A 21,520-nucleotide genomic window follows, 5' to 3' on the forward strand; every position below is an offset into this window, starting at 1 on the left:
TTTAGTTTGGTGCTTTCATTAATAAAGAGACTTTATTCAGCTGACGAAATTGATTCGATGGTATTGAGTTCAAGATCACCGGAAGATTTTACCAAACGAACCAGACCGTTACCAGTTTGGAAAATGAGGTGGGCCCAAAGCTTCACTGGGACTTTGAGAACTCCGGTGTGTCCTAAGTAAAGTTGGAGTTCTCCATCTCAAGTTAAAGGCTGCTTCTTCGCAGAGGTTCTCAAAATTCTCTTTAGCGTTTGCTTCATAGTTCATACTTTCTGAAGTTGGGATCCGAAGGTGCTTAATTCCCTCTTTCCTCAATTCAGAAACCTATTGGTCTGTCAACTATTCAGAGGTTCTCATAACTTAATTTAGTGTTTACTCCATAGTTCCTACTTTCTGAAGTTGGGATCCGAAGCTGCTTAGTTCCCTCTTTCCTCAATCTAGAAACCTGTAAGATCTGTAGTATTCTTCTATCATATATAGCTTCGAGCAGCTTTTAAAGGAGTTCCTACTTTCTGAAGTTGGGATCCGAAGTTGCTTAGTTCTCTCTTTCCTCAATCTAGAAACCTTTTGGTCCGTCAACCATCCACAACACAAAGTAGTTTTTAAGATGCTCTAAGATCTGTAGTATACTTCTATCATATATTTAGCTTCCAGCAGCTTTTAAAGAACCATCTTTGGTGGCTGATCACGTCTCAAATCACAAATGTACTTCAAACCACCGTTCCGAAAATCCGGGAATACGGGAAACATACTTTCCATACCTTACAAACTGTGAGATTTTCAAACCATTACTTTTTTCATTAACACACTGAAACGTTTTTGTTTTTCAAAAGCACAAAATTAAATCGAAAAAGTCAGAAACAGTTTATTGGGTGTAATGAACTATGTGCAAGCGCGGTCTTTTTGCAGCTCGAACTTTGCAAAAATGCGGTAGCAAACACTTTGGGTAAACAACATGCAACATATGCCAACGCCCACATTAGCATTGTCCCCACACATTCTACGAAATCGACGCCTTCAAGCCACTGCTCTCCAACTACAGGCTACAGACTGTGCACCTGTGCACGAGTATTAGTCAATAACCGAGCCGTCATCAATCATGGAAAGGCACTCGGTACGCGACTAATGTGCCGCAGCTGTCAAAAATTAATAAGTCATAAAAAATATGACCGGAGGCGCAAAAACTCGGCACACAGGCAGCAGAACAGTGCGGCGCGGCGCGGTAGGTGAAAAAAGCATTTGTGTTGGCCGCCGCATCAGAGGTGAAGCCACTAAAAAGGTGTGAATGAATGTGGCGGACGTGGCAGTTAACAGCCGAACTGCCCTTTCAATGTTGTTGCGGCGTGCAAAGGAGCGGCGAGTGTGCGATTGAAACAACAGCGGGCCTGCAAAAAAAGCAAACTTGGGTGCATAACAAAAACCAAATCTGCAAAAACAATAGGAGGAACAAAAGCAAAAACTTCACTGCGAAAGCTGACAAATAGCGTGGGTATGGCAAATGTGCCACATATTGTGGCATGTGTGGTGCGCACGTCAATTGAGCGCCAACGCCCGGCGAGTGCAATGTACCGTTGTGCCGTCGTGGGTGCGGAAATGAAAAACGGTTAACGGGAAGCTGCTCGTTGCTCGTCACAACTTAGCCATTATGCAACATTTAGCCAGAAGGGTGGCAAACAAATTCATTCAAGGTAAACGCGCACACACATTGTGTGGAGGCTAATGGCAAGCAAATGTTGCTGATGACGTTTATGTGGCACACAAAGCACACCAGTGTTGGAGTTTCATACAAAATATGCAATATTTTCAATAACAATAATTTACATATCCCACGCTTCGCTGCACAATACAGTGGTTAGTTGGAGAGCGCTGGGTTGTGACTAGCAATGAGTATAGGAGCGCAAGTGGAAAGCTCTGCAAAACTTCCCAGGTCACATTTTGTGTACTGGGAATTCATGTATTAGTTAATTCAGTTGAAATTTGTTTCGATCAGTTTTGGATCGACTTGAAAATCAACTTGTATAAAGCACAAAATTGGCTTTATAGTACTGAAAACTTGCCGAGGTCTCACTTTATATACTGGAAATTCAAGAATTAGTTTTTTCAGGTGAAATTTATTTCGACCAGTTTTGGGTCGACTTGAAAATCAACTGGTATAAATTACAAAATTGTCAATTATTACTGAAAAACTGCCGAGGTCTCACTCTATGTACTGGGAATTCAAGAATTAGTTAATTCAGGTGAACTTTGATTCGACCAGTTTGGATCGAATTGAAAATCAACTGGTATAAACACACAAAATTGGCATTATATTACTGAAAAATTACCGAGGTTATATGTTGAGTATTGAAAATTAAAAAATCAGTAACTTTAGGTGTAATTATTTTCGACCAGTATTCAAAACAATCGAACATAAACTTCAAAACTGACGAAGTCTCATTTTCTGTACTGGGAATTCATAAATTAGTTACTACCAGTGAAATTTTGTATCAACTGTTTGGATCGAATCGAAAATCAACTGGTATAAATCACAAAACTGGCTACTATAAATGAAAAATTGCCGAGGTCCCAATTTTTCTGCTGAAAACTCAAAAATTAGTCATTTGAGCTGTAATTCTGTTCGACCAGTTTTCAATCGAATCGAATATCAATTGGCATAAAATACAAAACTGGCAAATTGGTGACTATACACTTTCACATACTCAATTTAATTGCATAATATGGTGAAATTATTAACTACAGAGTAGAGCTCACAGATCATAAACAGATAAGCGTGGAATTGGAATCGAGTATGGCGCTGTTATACCACTATGTATACCTGTATGTATGCACATCTGCATGCAAATTAGAAAATATCTGAAAACAATAAAACGGACCTATTATTTTAGTAGACTGATACTGAGAGCTGACCCAACGAAGCGTCAAAATGTGCAACAGGCGTAAAGTCCACAAACAATATGCAAATATTGAGCAGCAGCAGAGTGTCAGTAACTACGTGTTGCAACAGTGAATGAAGAGTAATGAAGAGTACAATGGAGTGGGTAAATACCGTGAGAAGAGATGAAAAAAACGCTAGCAAGCTTTGATTATAAAACTGCATAACTTTATATGAAGATGAAAAGAAATGATTGGAAAATGAAAGTATCCATAGAGAGTCTAATAGACCACACCAAGCTGCCCTGCATATCTGCCACTAATTACGAAAATGCTTATGCAACAAAGTGGCAGTGTTGAAACTCGCTAGCGATATGCGCCGTATTTGTTATTTTTGTGCGCTCAATTTGCTACTTTCCGCTTTGACTTTTACCCCATTGCCGCTTGCCGCTTTCATTGCGGTGTAATGTTGTAGAAGTTTTCACAAGTTTCAATGCCACTTACAAGCACTACAACCGTACGCTGTGGCGCTGATGAGCCAGCTAACTAACTAACCGTCCAACTAACTAATTAACATAGCGAGTACATAAGTGGATGAGTTATGGTTGGCCAATAGAAATCAGTGCTTATGAGAGTTTCAAAGCTGGCGCACAGATTGCAATAACAGTTCAGACCCAGAATCATATTCATGAAAGAGTGTGAGTTGCTTTGCTGCTGCTGCCTCAACGCCTAATTGTATGCTAATATATACTAATATTCTCATATATATGCATGTGCAAAGGTAGCTGTAATGTTAATAATTATACTATGCTTGTATAGAATTTTTCCTGCAACGCTCACCAACAGCTCTTGTTTACCTAACTATGCTTGTGTTTGTATAATTGCCATTGGCTTGTGCGTTGGCGTTGACTGGCCATTGTGCGTGATCAGGATACAATTAATACCACTCACCTCCAACTACGAATGCAATAACAACTATTATGACTACTATAGAGACTTTTGAAGTGCTGGCATATATGAGTCTCTAGTTGCAGCAGAGAGTTCCGGTGTAGGCTTGTGTAGCTTTGCGTCCTTCCTTTGTTGTTTTTTTCCTCATTCCATTTTTGTATGCGCACTTGTTATTGCTCTCATCCTGGTTTTCCTTTTGGTCTGTCGAGCAATTAAGCAAAATTTCATCTTTGCATTGTAATTAGTTGATTACTCGTTGGCTTGTTTTTTCGCTCAAATGTGTGTGGTTGAAGAGTTCTACACAACGATTGATTGCTTGTTGCAAAGTAAATTTTAGGGTATTTTTGTTGAATTTTATAGAGAGAAAACTAGTTCCAAACTACTCCACTTCAACCCAAAAACTTCAATTTTATACATCTCTGCCTCAATACCTATCAAATAAACGTAAATATGTAATGTACGGTAGTTTACAAAAATATGTACTCATCAGTAAAACCGTTTATTTTTTAACTGTTATGTAAAGTGACGCATAATTATTGTGTGTTAATGCAACAATAAACACCCAAAGTGATTTTTAATATATTCTCAATAGACTGCAGTTAATGGCTGATAAATGGAAAAATATCTGATATAATCAATATGGCTATAAACACACATATAAATCTATAGGAATCGTTCAAATGATATAAATATATATGCATGAGTACAAAATCGATTTATTTGCATTTATCCCAACATGTACTGTCAGTACACGCTGATTACAAATACTTAATTGCTCTCATATGATTATTTAAAATTAACACTTTGCTTCAATCGTTATTTTGTTCATATATTTGCATAACCTTTTGAGCAATTATATTCATTGGTACTTGTGTATACTCTATATATCGCAATTTATACTCAATTTCTTTTTATTAATTCTCACTTTACACTATTAATTAACTCTGCTCAAAGTATTAATTGCATAGTGTCTAGTGTCTCTTTTTGATTTAATTTTAATTTTAATTTATTTTAATTCCTCTTTACATAACTACCACCTTTGGTGCTTTTATTGTTGCTTATTTCAATATTATTACTACATTATGCAATTTGATGAATAGTCTCGAATCCAATTATGGGCCTTTTACTGAAACAGTTAATGAGTTTGGCTTGGCAATATGAGATGGTAATATTCATAGAACAAAAGTCGATTCAAAAAGATAACAGTTAGTTAGAAACTCGATACATATCTTTCTAATCTTCATAAATTGAATATGAAGATCTCAGATCCTCTTGTATCAATAAATGAATAGTCAGAAACAAATATTAAATGAGCTTTATTAAGAAAGTTTTCCTATACCTAACGTGGTTCAAAAATGTAGGAACTCTAAGTGGATGCTCAGATGTTGGGCTCACATAAATCCAAAATAAAGTAAAATCGGTTAAAAACTTTCCCTGAACTCTATATACCCATTACAATGACTCCCACATCACTGGTAGGCCTAGTGCTATAATTGATCTCTGGAGTCAGGAACGATTATAACTTTGCTATAGTACCACTATATCTTGTTACGAAGGTTTCCTCAAACCCAAGACAGGGCTCCAATTCCTCTGTACATACGCAGCTTAAAGAGAGGTACCTCCGAGCACCGAAAAACAGACAGCTGTATTTTTTTTTTTTACTTTACAAAAGTTCAACTTTCATAAAATACTCTCCACCACAAACTAAATTGAGCATATCGAATTGCGACAGGCATACTTTCGAGTGCAGTGTGAAAGAGCGAAAAATGCTTATTGCGATTCTGAATACTGTGTTGCCCATTGTAATCACAGCCATTGGCCTCCACGTCACAGCGTTCGCTTGTAGCACTGTGAATTGTTGCCGCCACCGCCGTGGCAACCTTCAGAGGATTTAATACGACGACCGACGTTGGAGGACAAATGGCTCTCCGGCTGTCTAGCTGGCTGCACCAACGACGCAGACGGCCACCGGCTCGTACAGGTTTGGTGCGCATTGAGCGCGTAATGAGCAAATTTATGGTCAATTGATAATTTAGTGGCATACGGACACATCAATTATGCGCAAAGTGCACAAGAGTTGCAGTCAGCATCTTCCAACAGCTTTTCTGCCAGTAAGAATACTAAATAAGTTGTGTGTCTGTAAGAATTCTTTGACTGCGACGGCGGGTTGCATATGCGCTGGAGCATTGTTGCAGATCGCTTGCGTTTGCACTGAAGATGAGGAATTGTTATTGAATCGAATGAGGCACAAATTGTACAAAATGTTTCGCATTTTTTTGCGCCTGCACGCTTTATGCTACACTTGCTCGGCGGCTGAATTGCATTATGTGGCCAGCGATTTGGCGCTTTCTTCGCTTTTTCACTGTGCGTCAGCTCACTCTTGCATGCCGCACAGCTGCTTGCTTGAAATGTGACCGGTATGTGGCGCGCTCACACGTTTCATTCACATGAGTTATGTTTATGTGGGCATCATTAGGTTTTTTGCTACACTCTTTTCAGCGCATTTATTTTGCGATTCTAAGCTGTTTTTCTTCTTACAAACTTCTTTTCTCATTCTTATTTTGCTTTTTTGGTTGGCCAACCATTCACGATTGACCACGCAATAATTTATTTAATTTGCGCACCGTTTTTATTGCCACAAATATTTTTTCGTTCACGCGTGCGCAATCGTTCTTCGTGGGCTCTAATGCGGCGCACTTGAGTTCATTCCACCGCACCTACACTCACCAACTCCACATGCTACAGTCGTGCCATTAACTCTGCTAGGCAGCTATTGATTTGCCTTTTGAGCTACAGTCGGCCGCCGGCCTTCACTCCGCAAGCCGTTAGTCGCAGCGCAACACTTTGTCTGGACCATTCGTTAGCTTTGATGTATTGGCTCATCGTTTGCCAAGCACCACCGTCGAAGCGGCCGTTTTCGTTGCTAACATCTTCAAGTGCCGCCGCCGTCGTCATTGCAGGTTGTTGCTGTTGTAGTAGCAGCCTGTTAAGCGCTTTGACAGTATTTATGGCTAAACTAAGTGCACGAAGATATACTTTCGTAATTTTAGCTAAGGTCAGAGTACTAAATCTGTACTTACCTACTACATAGCTCACGTATAACCATAGATCTGAATCAATGGCTTTTAGAAGCAGTTAATTTTAATAGAAACATATTTAGTGCCACTGTGGTGTCTTAAGTCGTTACTTACACGATGGTTATTAAGAAGAGAAGAGAGCAGAAGTATATTTAACAAGTAAGGAAGGGCTAAGTTCGGGTGTAACCGAACATTTTATACTCTCGCAATTTATTTATTTAACTTTATTTATACTATATAATACACAATTTGACCCACATATTCGTCATATATATTGTATGAAGTCCATTGAAAGTTGGAAACCCTAATATTAGGTTAGAAGCACCGAGGTCCTCGTGTTCGATATATGGGGCCTTAAAAACCTATGGTCCGATTTCGGCGATTTTTAGAATGGGGCTGCCACACTATTAACATAGTACATAGTATTTGTGCAAAGTTCTGCACCGATATCTTCACTAATACTTACTTTATATGTATATTGTAAAGTAAACGATTCAGATTGTCTTCAAAGTTCTGGTATATAGGAAGTAGGCGTGGTTGTGAAGCGATTTGGCCTATTTTCACAACATATCATTGGGATGAAAGGAAACTATTAAAAACCAAGTTTCATTGAAATCGGTCGAGTAGTTCCTGAGATATGGTTTTTGACCCATAAGTGGGCCACGCCCATTTTCCATTTTATAAAAAAATCTGAGTGCAGATTCCATCTGCCATTTCTTATGTGAAATTTAGTGTTTCTGACGTTTTTCGTTAGTGAGTTAACCCACTTTTAGTAATTTTCAACATAACTTTTGCATGGGAGGTGGGCGTGGTTATTATCCGATTTCTTTCATTTTTGGACTGCATTAGGAAGTGGCTAAAAAAACGACTGCAGAAAGTTTGGTTTATATAGCTCTATTGGTTTGCGAGATATGTCCAAAAAACTTAGTAGGGGGCGGGGCCACGCCCACTTCCCCAAAAAAATTACATCCAAATGTGCCCCTTCATAGTGCGATCCTTCATACCAAATTTTATTTCAATAGCTTTATTTATGGCTTAATTATGGCACTTTATGTGTTTTCGGTTTTCGCCATTTTGTGGGCGGGGCAGTGGTCCGATTTTGTCCATTTTCGAAAGCAACCTTCCTATGGTGCCAAGTTTCATCAAGATATCTTAATTTTTACTCAAGTTACATCTTGCACAGACGGACGGACGGACGGACGGACAGACAGACATTCGGATTTGAACTCCACTCTTCACCCTGATCACTTTGGTATATATAACCCTATATCTAACTCGTTTAGTTTTGGGTGTTACAAACAACCGTTATGTGAACAAAACTATAATACTCTCTTTAGCGACATTTGTTGCGAGAGTATAAAAATTGAACATGTCAGATGTTAGGTTATATAGCATAGTTTTATAGCACCTTTCATCGAAATATAATATTAACTTAGAAGAACATTCCCTAGCAAAGATAATGAGTTTTCTGAACATGTGGAGCAGAGTTTGGTCTATAAATTGTTCCCAAATATATAACGGATGGCATCACGCAAGTGTTCTCAGCTTTAGTCTGACAAAATGAGATTAAAGAGGTTCATATAGAGATAGTCAAGTTCTGTTCGAACATGTTCATAGAAGAACGGTTAACGAAATTAGTAGCTCTTTGAACCATTTCTAGACACATAACGTATTAACTAATAATACTTATGTTTTCTATAAAACAGTTTATCCAGGGAATCTTTAAGTGATTTAGTTTCCTTCAGTAAGCAGAAATTATCAAGTAGAAATGTTCCAGATAACAGATTATTCGAACAAAGGTCTATCGGCCGGGATTGTTTCCCGACTTTATAATAGAAGGTATGGTGGAATGGTGTTCTATATGCGATTTCTCACATCTTAAGTGGCGATTCCATATGATGCATCTGATGGATCTCTTCACTTCGTTGTGTTTTAAAATTCAAGACAACAAAATATTTCACCCATCGTACGCTTTGAGAGCGTACTTCATTGTTCAGTTCTCGGTGTATTATTGTTTAGACCCCATAATCAGAATCAGAGATATACGACGATATTACAGCTATATAAACCCCTTTATCCAAGAAACAAACTTACCACCAATAAATAAAACTTAGTCACGTTGCGACTATTTCCTGCAACACTAATACTATATATATTTCCTAAATGCAGAAACCGCACAAAAATCTTTTCCTTAAATAACAAAAAATATCAACCATTAAATATCTTCACTAGTGGCAATTACGTGTTATTTATGTCCTACATTTGCACCGTTCGATTAGTCTATAATGTAAAAAAGAAGTTTTTTCCACAGCCACTGCCAAACAATAAGGAAGAACGCGAGAACCAGAGTGTGTGAGGATAAAAACTGTGAAGATGTGCTTTTTATACGCCACTATGAAACAGTAAATAAAACATGGCACAATTCGTGCTGCCATTTAAGTTAGTAGCCGAGCAGCGGAAGATCATCACAATCATCATCATCAACCTCATCATAAGCCAGTGCTCAATGCTGACTAAGCAATTCACGGAAGGATACAGTATGAGAACGTAAACTTTGCGTCGAGTCTAAACTAATAAAGTCGAACATAAGTTAAGTTGCACCCGATGGTATGGTTGAACAATAACAACAAAAAAATCTGCAAACAGAGCAACCGAGTTATGGACGCATTTTATGAATGAACAAAAAGTGTGTGTGGAAGCTATGGGAGCAACGAATTGTTTTGTGATGTTCGTGGGAGACCCAGTGAGAATTTGATATGAGGTTTTGGAAATGTGTAGTAGGTGTGGTGTCAAAGATGATTTTGAGATAGGATGTTAATAAATCTAAGTACGTATAACTTCAGTTTGTTCTATATATAAAATATAAATTTTATAACCTATTGAGAACTGTAGACGAGTTTTTCAAATGAACGAAAAATTATTATTTTTAAATACAATTTTATTCAGTGATACTCAATACTCAATTCAAGTAACCAATAAGTGTTAATAAATCACTCAAATATTTCAAGAGCTAACATATATAATCAAGCAATCGGATGTTAGGAACCAGGAATTAGGAAACCAGGAAAAGGAATTTAATTAAACTTTTATGAGAGCCAATGGCTGAAAGCTTAGTAAAAAACTATATCACGAACCCGAAAACATACCAACAAACGTTTACTCATGAGCTTTCACCTCTCATCTCGTGTTCATATTTCCGAAAGCTCTGTCAAAGCTTTCGCAAAGGCATTTCTTTTGATCATCCGCTTGAAAATGCAAAGAATATACAAAACTAAACATATTAACAATTTAAGCCACTAATTGAACGCTTTGCTTGACACATCAAATAAATCACAAAATTTTTGCAACAAATAAAAGTAGAAGAGAAGCCAGCAAAAAGCGGCAAGTGGAAGCCTAAATGAAGCACACAACACAACTGCCGCTACAATGAAAATGGTCAGCGAAGATGATAATGATGATGATTATAACGCAGGTATTGTCTGCCCGGCTGTTGTAGCGCGTAACTGTGGCAAGTATATTCTCTAAAGTTGCCACACGAAGCTAGTTGATTTAAGCGCGCCAATTTCGTGCCGTTTTTTTCAGCCTTGCAACAGCATGCAAGGTGCATCATGCAGCATCTAGCCACGGCTGCTGCGGCTTCGTGGTCAATGGCTATGTTTATGCCGTTTAATATGCCATAAAATATCGGTAGCTAGCGCATAGTTGCAATGCGCAAAAACAACGTATGTTGCACAAAATATAACCAAGCGTAGTTGAGCACAGAGAGACCAAAGCAGAAAATGGACGCAAAAAAGCGCAGCTCCCACCACAAATGATTGCGCAAGTTGTGCACCATTGGTGCACGGTAGCCAACGGTAATAGCATTTTCATATGTGACAGCAAGGCAGGCGGTTATTACGCAGCGTATTGTTGTTGCTGTTGTTGTTGTGCTGTCAGCATTTTTTGCCATTTCCAACTTTCGCAATATTTTTCTACACGGCTGCTGCTACCTTTGCCATATTTATCTGTCGATTTGGTGCATGTGTTGCACACTTTGTCAGCAACATCATCAAAATGTTGCCCTTGAAATGTTGCCACAGCCATTGCCATTGCCAGCATCAACATCGTTGTGCAACAAAAAATCGTAAACAACAAGTGGACGCAGGTAATTTATCATTGATTAAGCAAAGCTAGGAAAATACTTGAAAATATGTATGTATATATGTGTGTGTGTGTGCGTTGGGTTGACAGCGTTTTTCGTCACTGTTGCCAAACATGGTGACAATTTGTCCATTTGCAGACAAAATTTCTTGACGCAACTGAAATTGTTGTTATTACAATGGTTGTTGTTGCTATTGTTTTTGTTTGGCTAGCAAGGCTTTTATATCTTTCTATACTTAGTTTGCTGACGCAGTGGCTGGCAGTAACCATTGCTGCGATGACTTGTCTATTTGCTTAAAATGAAATATTGCGGACCCCCCTCTCTCTCTCTCTTCATCCTCTCTCTGATACTCCGTCTCCGTTTATTTACTGTTCAGTTTTTTGCTTTGCGCGCTTTTTGCAGCTTCGAGTCACTTTACACGCTTATTACTTTTTTGCTTAAGTCAAGAGTAATGGCTGCTGCCACCCCTTATTTGGCGCTGAGAGAAAACTAATTTCGTCTAGACTCTCAGCGCATTTGTTAGTGGTGATCTATCGAAATGAACTACCATTTATGTATGTTTAACGAAATAAATGACCCCAAGTATATAGATAAATAAGAGGTAGAAGGAAATAGTGGTACTTTATGAGTTTAAGGAGATAGCTTCGTTATAGTTTTATGTACATAAATATATTAAAATTTAAATATGCTAACGTCAAATGTTTACTAATTTCTATTGTTCTTTCAGGTACATCAATTTTAACGTCTTCAAGAAATTAAAAGGTAAGTGCTTAACAATTTAAAAGAATCATTTCTTTTGAACATGCTGTATAGTTATATTCCTTCGAGCAATTAAGCTGGGTCTTTATATACTCTCCTGGTCCCGATATACGTGAGATGGTGGTGTAGAGAGTTGAAAAATAATATCAAAAGTGTTTTCTGACAATAACGTTTTATATATATCTCACATCAGAGATACGAAGACAAGCTATACCCAAATATTTTCGGTGGGTTCAAACTGGATTAACCACTGAATAACCATATCCCGAGGTTCTATATAACAAAACACAAAATCAGGATATATGGTTGACAGATTTTCTAATTGATGTCATACTATTTCCTTTAGGTTGGCAAATATCTCCCTTTTGCTTTTTTGCTCTTTATTCAATGCTTTATAAAAGGTGTTACAGTGATGGGATTTAGTTCAAATATGCGCCGTTTCGTACGATAATCTGTCGTAGAATCTCCCCTCCTTATTTGTGAAGAACTCGGACAGTCACTTTTCGCCAGCCTCATTTGATTTAAACTATACACCACCAACGGCGTTCGCAATTGACAGGAACAGGTGGTAATCACTTGGCTTTATGTCCAAACTATATGGTGGATGCGATAAAACCTCCCATCTGAGCTCCCATAGCTTCTGATGAGTCATCAACGAAGTTGGCCAATTCTGGACGCTTCTGGCCGATCGCATGCTTCAAGCGTTCCAGTTCCAGCTAGAATTAAGCGTCTGGCCATATGGGAGCAGCTCACAGGTTTTCGCTTGAAACATTTTTCAACGCCAGTCACCATCCGTTTCAAAAATGGGTCGAGTGCGTTCCGTTTCAGCAGCATATTGCAAGCGTTGATTCGGTCCAGTAGCTTTTTCTTCGTCAAATCATGCGGCACCCAAACATCAAGTTTTTTTTTTGTATCCAGCCTTCTGCAGATGGTTTAAAATGGTTTGGTGACTAACTCCCATCTCCTGGGCGATGTCTCAAAATGACATATGCCGGGCTAACACGTTGTTTTCCATGACTTGGTCGGTATTCGTCGTCGCAGGTCTTCCGCCGGCTGTTGTCGTTTTCACCCACTATCCCACCATCCCACAAAACACCATTAATCTCACGGAACGTTTCTCTATCGGATTTGCTTTTAACGAAAGAAAACTTTAAAATACCAAGAAAGTGGCCAAAAATGCAGTAATATGGAAATTAAAGAAATTCAATTCTAACGTTTTATTGTCCGTAATTATGTAAAAATTAAGACTACCGGATTTGTAATATGTGCAAATGATAGCTGAGAGAATCCACTATGGATATAAACTAAGTTTGGATTTTAACAATTTTTTTAAAAAATTTTCATAGTTTTACGAAATTTTAGGAACTTCTTAAAATTTTCATTTTTTCATTGCATTGAGCTCACATGACCTCTGGCTTGGCCTCACTAGACCTCTTATAAAACGTAAACAAATTTTACCTCACGTGTTCCCACACTTGACTTTACAACTACCTTCGAGTCACCGTTAAGAAAAATTAAAAAATATGACCTCACATGGCCCCTCAAAATGTAAACAAACCTGACGTCATATTACCCTTGGATATGTAATCAAACCCACTCTACACCTTACCCTTACAAATTTAAACAAACTTGAGCTCACGTGACCCCTAATATGTAAATAAACCGACTTTATGTGACCCTTCAAAATTTAAACAAAGCTGACCTCAAGTGTCTACTCAAAACTTAAACAAATTTGATGTCATGTAACAATTCTAAATGTAAACAAACCCTTATCAAATATCAATGACCTCTACCAAAAGGTAAACAAACCCTGACCAAAGGTCAATGACCTCGACCAAAATGTAAACAAACCCTGACCAAAGGTCAATGACCTCGACCAAAAGGTAAACAAACCCCGACCAAAGGTTAATGACCTCGACCGAAAGGTAAACAAACCCCGGCCAAAAGTCAATGACCTCGACCAAAAGGTAAACAAATCCCGGCCAAAGGTCAATGACCTCGACCAAAAGGTAAACATTACTCCGACCAAAGGTCAATGACCTCGACCGAAAGGTAAACAAACCCCGGCCAAAGGTCAATGACCTCTACCAAAAGGTAAACAAACTCCGTCCAAAGGTCAATGACCTCGACCAAAAGGTAAACAAACCCCGGCCAAAGGTCAATGACCTCGACCAAAAGGTAAACAAACTCCTACCAAAGGTCAATGACCTCGACCAAAAGGTAAACAAACCCTGACCAAAGGTCAATGACCTCACCAAAGGTTTGTTTATATTTTGAGCGATCACGTGACGTCAGGTTCGTTTACATTTTGAGAGGTCACGTGACGTCAGGTTCGTTTACATTTTGAGGGATCACGTGACGTCAGATTTGTTTACATTTTGAGGGATCACGTGACGTCGTGTTTGTTTATATTTTGAGAGATCACGTGACGTCAGGTTCGTTTACATTTTTGGGGTGAGGTCATTGACCTTTGACGTGGGTTTGTTAACATTTAGAGATGTCGCATGACGTCAAATTGGTTTACATTTTGAGGAAAGACTTGAGGTTAGGTTCACTTTAAATTTTGAAGGGTCACGTAAAGTCGGTTTGTTTACATATTAGGAGTCACGTGAGCTCCAGTCTTTTTTTAATTTTTAAGGTTTACGTAAGGGTGGTTTTGATTACATATCAAAGGGTAATTTGAGGTCAGGTTGGTTTACATTTGGGGGGCCATGTCAGGTCATTTTTTTTTAACGGTGGCTTGAAGGTAGATGTAACGTCAAGTCAGGAACTACGTGAGGTAAAATCTTGTTATATTTTACAAGAGGTCTAGTGAGGCCAAGCCAGAGGTCATGTGAGCTCAAGTGCAATGAAAAAATGAAAATTTTAGGAAGTTCATAAAATTTCGTAAAACTATGAACATTTTAACAAAAATTTGTTAAAATCAAAACTTAGTTTATATCTATAGTGGATTCTCTCAGCTATAATTTGCGCAAATTACAAAGCCGGTAGCCTTATTTTTTACATAATTACGCACAATAAAACCTTAGAATTGAATTTCTTTAATTTCCATATAACTGCATTTTTGGCCACTTTCTTGGCAGGGAGCACTTGCTTAAATTTAAGGTTTTTAAGACAACAAGCGATAAGCTTTCCAACATTGAAAGTTTTAAAAAAATTATCGAAATATTGAGTATATTGTGGTAATTTGTATGTAAGTTGTCGTTCAAGCTTGGTTTTGAATTTTTCGAGTTTTTTCCAAATATTGATTTCTGGTGAGGTCAAGTTGGATTTTTCGCATTTTTTATGTGATTATGATATCGCGCTGGGGCTTATGTGGGTTGAAGTATGGGACATATGAGGCAAGGGTTATTGTTAATATTTTAGGAGGTCAAGGGAGGTCAATGTATCAGAAGCGTGTGGTCAAGGATGAGGCAGATGAGAATACTTGTCCTAAAGGCTACCGTATATTAAGATATCTGCATATATGTGATGTTTGCACTACCAAATTAAAGTTTTTACTCTCAATATATACCAAATATAATGTGTGTGACTCAAATAAACTGTTTATGGAGTAAATTAATACTTTAGTTGATTCAATTACAATTTAAATTGACTCAATTAATTGAACGATTTTAAAAATGTGTAGAATATATTTTTATACTCTCGAAATAAAAGTTGCTAAGAGAGTATTATAGTTTTGTTCACCTAACGGTAGTTTGTGGGACCCAGAAATGAAAGTGTTAGATGTGGAGTTTTATATATAAGTGATCAAAATGACGAGTGGAAAGGGGCATATTTGGATGTATTTTTTTTGCATAAGTGGGCTTTGACCCGCCCCTACTAAGTTTTTTTTACATATCTCGTAAACTACTAAATCTATATAAACGAAATTTTCTGCAGTCCCTTCCCTTTATGTACCTCATTGTATGTGATTGGCGTTGCAACCGTTCAGCCGGTTATAGCCGAATCGACGATAGTGCGCCACCTCTCTCTCTCCTTCGCAGTTCGGCGCCAGTTGGAGATCCCAAGTGTAACCAGGTCGCTCTCCACCTGGTCCCTCCAACGGAGTGGAGGCCTTCCCCTTCCTCGGCTTCCTCCGGCGGGTACTGCATCGAACACTTTCAGGGCTGGAGCGTTTTCGTCCATTCGGACAACATGACCTAGCCAGCGTAGCCGCTGTCTTTTTATTCGCTGAACTATGTCAATGTCGTCGTATAACTCGTACAGCTCATCGTTCCATCGTCTGCGGTATTCGCCGTTGCCAATGTTCTGAGGACCATAAATCTTGCGCAAAGTTTTCCTCTCGAAAACTCCTAGTGTCGTCTCATCTGATGTTGACATCGTCCAAGCTTCTGCACCGTAAAGCAGGACGGGAATAATAAGCGACTTGTAGAGCTTGATTTTGGTTCGTCGAGAGAGGACTTTACTGTTCAATTGCTTACTCAGTCCAAAGTAGCACCTGTTGGCAAGAGTTATTCTGCGCTGGATTTCGAGGCTGACATTGTTCGTGTTGTTGATGCTGGTTCCCAGGTATACGAAATTATCTACGACCTCGAAGTTATGACTGTCAACAGTGACGTGGGAGCCAAGACACGAATGCGCCGACTGTTTGCTTGATGACAGGAGATATTTCGTCTTGTCCTCATTCACCTCCAGACCCATTCGCTTCGCCTCCTTATCCATGCAAGAAAAAGCAGAACAAACGGCGCGGTTGTTGCTTCCGATGATATCAATATCATCGGCATACGTCAGGAGCTGTACACTCTTGTAGAAGATTGTACCTCCTCTATTTAGCTCTGCAGCTCTTATAATTTTTTCCAGCATCAGGTTAATGAAGTCGCACGATAGTGAGTCACCTTGTCTGAAACCTCGTTTGGTATCGAACGGCTCGGAGAGGTCCTTCCCTATCATGACGGAGCTTTTGGTGTTGCTCAACGTCAACTTACACAGACGTATTAGTTTTGCGGGAATACCAAATTCAGACATCGCGGCATAAAGGCAGCTCCTTTTCGTGCTGTCGAAAGCAGCTTTAAAATCGACAAAAAGGTGGTGTGTGTCGATCCTCTTTTCACGGGTCTTCTCCAAGATTTGGCGCATGGTGAATATCTGGTCAGGTGTCGATTTTCCAGGTCTAAAGCCACACTGATAAGGTCCAATCAGTTTGTTGACGGTGGGCTTAAGTCTTTCACACAGTACGCTCGATAGAACCTTGTATGCGATATTTAGGAGGCTGATCCCACGGTAATTGGCGCAGATTGTGGGATCTCCCTTTTTATGGATTGGGCAGAGCACACTGAGATTCCAATCGTCCGGCATGCTTTCTTCCGACCATATTCTGCAAAGAAGCTGATGCATGCACCTTATCAGTTCTTCACCGCCGTATTTGAATAGCTCTGCCGGTAATCTATCGGCCCCCGCTGCTTTGTTGTTCTTGAAGCGGGTAATTGCTATTCGGATTTCTTCATGGTCTGGTAATGGAACATCTGTTCCATCGTCATCGATTGTGGGATCGGGTTCGCCATCTCCTGGTGTTGTACTCTCTCTGCCATTCAGCAGGTCGGAGAAGTGTTCCCTCCATAATCCCAGTATGCCCTGGACATCGGTTACCAGATTACCACCTTGGTCTCTACATGAGGATGCTCCGGTCTTGAAACCTTCGTTAAGTCGCTTCATTTTTTCATAAAATTTTCGAGCATTACCTCTGTCTGCCAGCTTCTCAAGCTCTTCGTATTCACGCATTTCGGCCTCTTTCTTTTTTTGTCTGCAGACGCGTCTCGCTTCCCTTTTCAGCTCTCGGTATCTATCCCATCCCGCACGTGTTGTGGTCGTTTGCAACGTTGCGAGGTAGGCAGTCTGTTTTCTCTCCGCTGCGAGACGGCAATCCTCATCGTACCAGCTTGTTTTTTGTCGTTGCCGAAAACCAATTGTTTCGGCTGTAGCGGTACGCCGTGAGTTTGAGATACCGTTCCACAGTTCCCTTATACCGAGATGCTGATGATTGCTCTCAGAGAGCAGGAGTGCAAGTCGAGTAGAGTATTTCGTGGCTGTCTGTTGCGATTGCAGCTTTTCGACGTCGAACCTTTCTTGTGTTTGTTGACGGGCGTTCTTTGCTGCACAGAGGCGGGTGCGTATCTTCGCTGCGACCAGATAATGGTCCGAGTATATATTTGGTCCTCGGAGCGTACGCACGTCTAAAACACAGGAGACATGTCTTCCGTCTATCACAACGTGATCGATTTGGTTCCGCGTGTTTCGATCAGGAGACAGCCAAGTAGCTTGATGTATTTTCTTATGCTGGAATCTGGTTCTACAGACGACCATATTTCGGGCCCCAGCGAAGTCGATCAGCCTCATGCCGTTTGGCGATGTTTCGTCATGGAGGCTGAATTTTCCGACTGTTGTGCCAAAGACACCTTCTTTACCCACCCTGGCGTTAAAATCGCCAAGCACGACTTTTACATCGTGGCGGGGGCAGCGCTCATAGGTGCGTTCTAGCATCTAGAAAGCATCTTTGATCACATCGTCCTTCTCTTCCGTTGGGGCGTGTGCGCAAATCAGCGATAAGTTGAAGAACCTCGCTTTGATGCGGATTGTGGCTAGACGTTCATCCACCGGGGTGAATGCCAGGACTCTGCGACAGAGTCTCTCTCCCACCACAAATCCAACACCAAATTTGCGCTCCTTTATATGGCCGCTGTAGTAGATGTCACAAGGACTCACCTTCTTCCGTCCTTGTCCTGTCCATCGCACTTCTTGGATGGCGGTGATGTCAGCCTTGAGTCGTATGAGGACATCAACCAGCTGGGCAGAGGCACCTTCCCAATTAAGGGTTCGGACATTCCAGGTGCATGCCCTTATATCATTATCCTTAAAACGTTTGCAGGGGTCGTCATCAAAAGGGGGTGTCTCATCCGAGGCTTTCGTAGATTTTTCATTGGGGGGTGTTTTTATGTGGTGGGTCCCAAACCCTACGCACAACCGCATAAGCGGGCTTCGCCTTCTCATTTTAGCTCGCCTTCAAACGGATGTCTGTTGGCTACCCAGAGGATACTTGGTCTAAAACCGGAAGTCGTGAGCTGCTTGAACCATGTGGAGAAATATATCGGTAAATCTCTTAGATTGTTTAATTTAATTTAGAGGAAATCCTTTTCTTCTAATAATGTGTCTCTGTACCACAAATTTTTAAAGTCGGTTCATAACTTCCCCTGGCTCCCATATACCTTGGCTGTGGGTGGGCTTTATAACTTATAAATCGGTTAATAAGTGAAATATCTTAGCAAAATTAGGTGAGCTTATAGTCTTGGATATAGTGTACCTTGATGATGAAAATGAGTGAAATCGGTTCAGGAATTTACTCAGTCCTCATATACTATATATGATGATTTAGTTACTCTATTGATTTAGTTACTATATGGGACAAATTGTGTGTTATCTTAATAAAATTACATAAATAAATTGTGAGAGTATAAAATGTCCGGTTATATGCGAACTTAGCTCTTCCTTACTTGTTATTTATTACATTTCCCTCTCTCTCTCTACACTCCATTTCACTCGTTTCGCATGCAAATTACATTCAATTTCCATATGTGTAATTAAGCGAAGTTAAATGAGCAATAAAGAAATAGTACAAATACCAAACATATGAACCTGCAACAACAACAACAACAACATCACTTTTGCGCTAGCAATGAGTAAAGTAACTAAGCAAAGCTACAGTAACAGTAGCTGTTAGCAATAAAGAATGACAGAATAACACTTAAATAGCCAGCTACTTGCATACGCATATGCTATGTTGCATGCAACAACGCGACGTACGCGTCGCAGTCGTAAAAAACGTAATTGGGTATGAACATTTAAATGCCAAATTAGAAATGTCGCGCTTTAAGACAATGTCAACACCATAAAAGCCACAAAGTGAACGATGGACGTTCGATGCCGGCCGCACTGCAGGCCACAAAACCAACCGGCGAGCGTTGAGCGCAACGAAAGAAATGGCTATGAGCAAGTAAGTAAGCTAAACAAGCAAGCGAGCAGCTGGAAGAAAGAATTTTAAATAAATGCGTGAAGGCTTGAGCTGCAGCTTCCAACAGCAGCAACAACAACAACGATGACTTTAGTCTACTGTCGTTGTGCTGCAATGCAACATCATGGGGCATGACCAGCTGCGCTGCCGCGTCAGAGGTCGCCGTGCCCGTTGGCTTTGTCGTCGTCGTCGTTTGCTAATATTTTATTAGTCACCCGTCTATTGGCCTGCAGTGGAAGTACTAACTGTTGGCTGCTAGCTGCTGGCTTGCCACTGTCTCTGCGCTGCCTCTAAGTGGCTGTCGCGAGTTGTTGCATGTTGCAAGCAACAATTCTTTTCTCATTGCATTTCCTTTTGTTTTTTATGAGTTTCGTATTGCTTTTCTATCCTCTTTTTTCTTTGGGGTTGCCGTTTGGTTGTCAACGTTTGTGGCCATTTTCCAATTCAATTATTTTGCAATTCGATTTCGTGCTAAATCTGCTATGCTGCCTTGCTCCATTCACCGCTTCCGCCGCTTGCCAGCACATACCACCGAGCTCAGCATGTTTGCCGTCCTTTCTTTCACCCACTTCTATTGTTCTTCTATGTATTTAGCTTCAACTTGCTGTTTCTTTTTGTGACTTCTTCAACATTTTTTCCTGTTTTTTGCTTTGTTTGTGCCACTTTCTTGCATTTCTTTAAATGGCAATTTCACTTTAAATGTATTTTTACTGCAACAAAATTGCATTTAAGCTTAATTTCAGCGGCAAATACCTGCCACAGGCCGTTGACTACACCTGGCATTCGCCGCGCAATGCATCCTTGTCGCGAAGACACCTTTTTGCTGCTAGATTATTGGTATGCTATTGGCCACGTCCGTCGCATTGGTCGCACATTGGCTGCATATCATGCCCGAACTCGGCTAAAACACCAGCATTGTTGCCACATCTGCGCTGCGCTGGCTAATATGGCTTGCTAACTCGCCAGCGCGCCACTTGCTTGGGCTTGGCAGAAAAGCTTAAATTTATGCGCTGTAAAATATGTGTGCAACGTGTTGCAATTTTAATGAAACTATGTAATTGAATTACAGAGTAACTTTTGTAGTGTTTAATTGAAATCGATATTTGGGTCAAAGAGTGGTACCATTTAAAATTTTTCAGTATTAAATCCATGGAATTTCTTCATTTCGCATCGCACCATTTTACACCACCATATAGTTCATTCCCATTATTGTATAGCCCATGGACACATCGAGAGAGTTTTCCCGACAGAAAATATGGTTGTATGGAGTCACAGTTAGACTTTTGGAGGCAATTGAGACCCTTTTTCACTTGGTCTCATTTCATAAATGAATCAAGTAACATACACAAGAGGACAAGGCAAAATATCTCCTGTCATCAAACAAACAGTCAGCGCATTCGCGTATTGACTCCTACGTCACTGTTGACAGTCATAACTTCAAAGTCATAACTTCGAATTTCGTATATCTGGGAACCAGCATCAACAACACCAACAATGTCAGCCTCGAAATCCAGCGCAGAATCATTCTTCCCAACAGATGCTACTTTGGACTGAGTGAGTAGTCAACTGCCTCTCTCGACGAACCAAAATCAAAATCTACAAGTCGCTTATCATCCTCGTCCTGATTTATGGTGCAGAAGCTTGCATGATGTCAACATCAGATGAGACGACACTAGGAGTTTTCGTGAGGAAAATTTTGCGCAAGATTTATGGTCCTCAGCA

At 40.0% G+C, this 21,520-nt stretch overlaps 1 long non-coding RNA gene across 1 annotated transcript in view; it reads left to right on the plus strand.

Moving 5' to 3' along the window:
• LOC128922722 (uncharacterized) overlaps nucleotides 1-21,520 on the plus strand; it is a 259,697-nt gene that overhangs the window by 151,392 nt on the left and 86,785 nt on the right. The window contains exon 5 of the long non-coding RNA XR_008471912.1: nucleotides 11,762-11,796. This is a non-coding gene — a long non-coding RNA (uncharacterized LOC128922722). The remainder of the gene's footprint in view (nucleotides 1-11,761; nucleotides 11,797-21,520) is intronic.

This window comes from Zeugodacus cucurbitae, chromosome 6, assembly GCF_028554725.1.
Source record: "Zeugodacus cucurbitae isolate PBARC_wt_2022May chromosome 6, idZeuCucr1.2, whole genome shotgun sequence".
Classification (NCBI taxonomy): Eukaryota; Metazoa; Arthropoda; class Insecta; order Diptera; family Tephritidae; genus Zeugodacus; species Zeugodacus cucurbitae.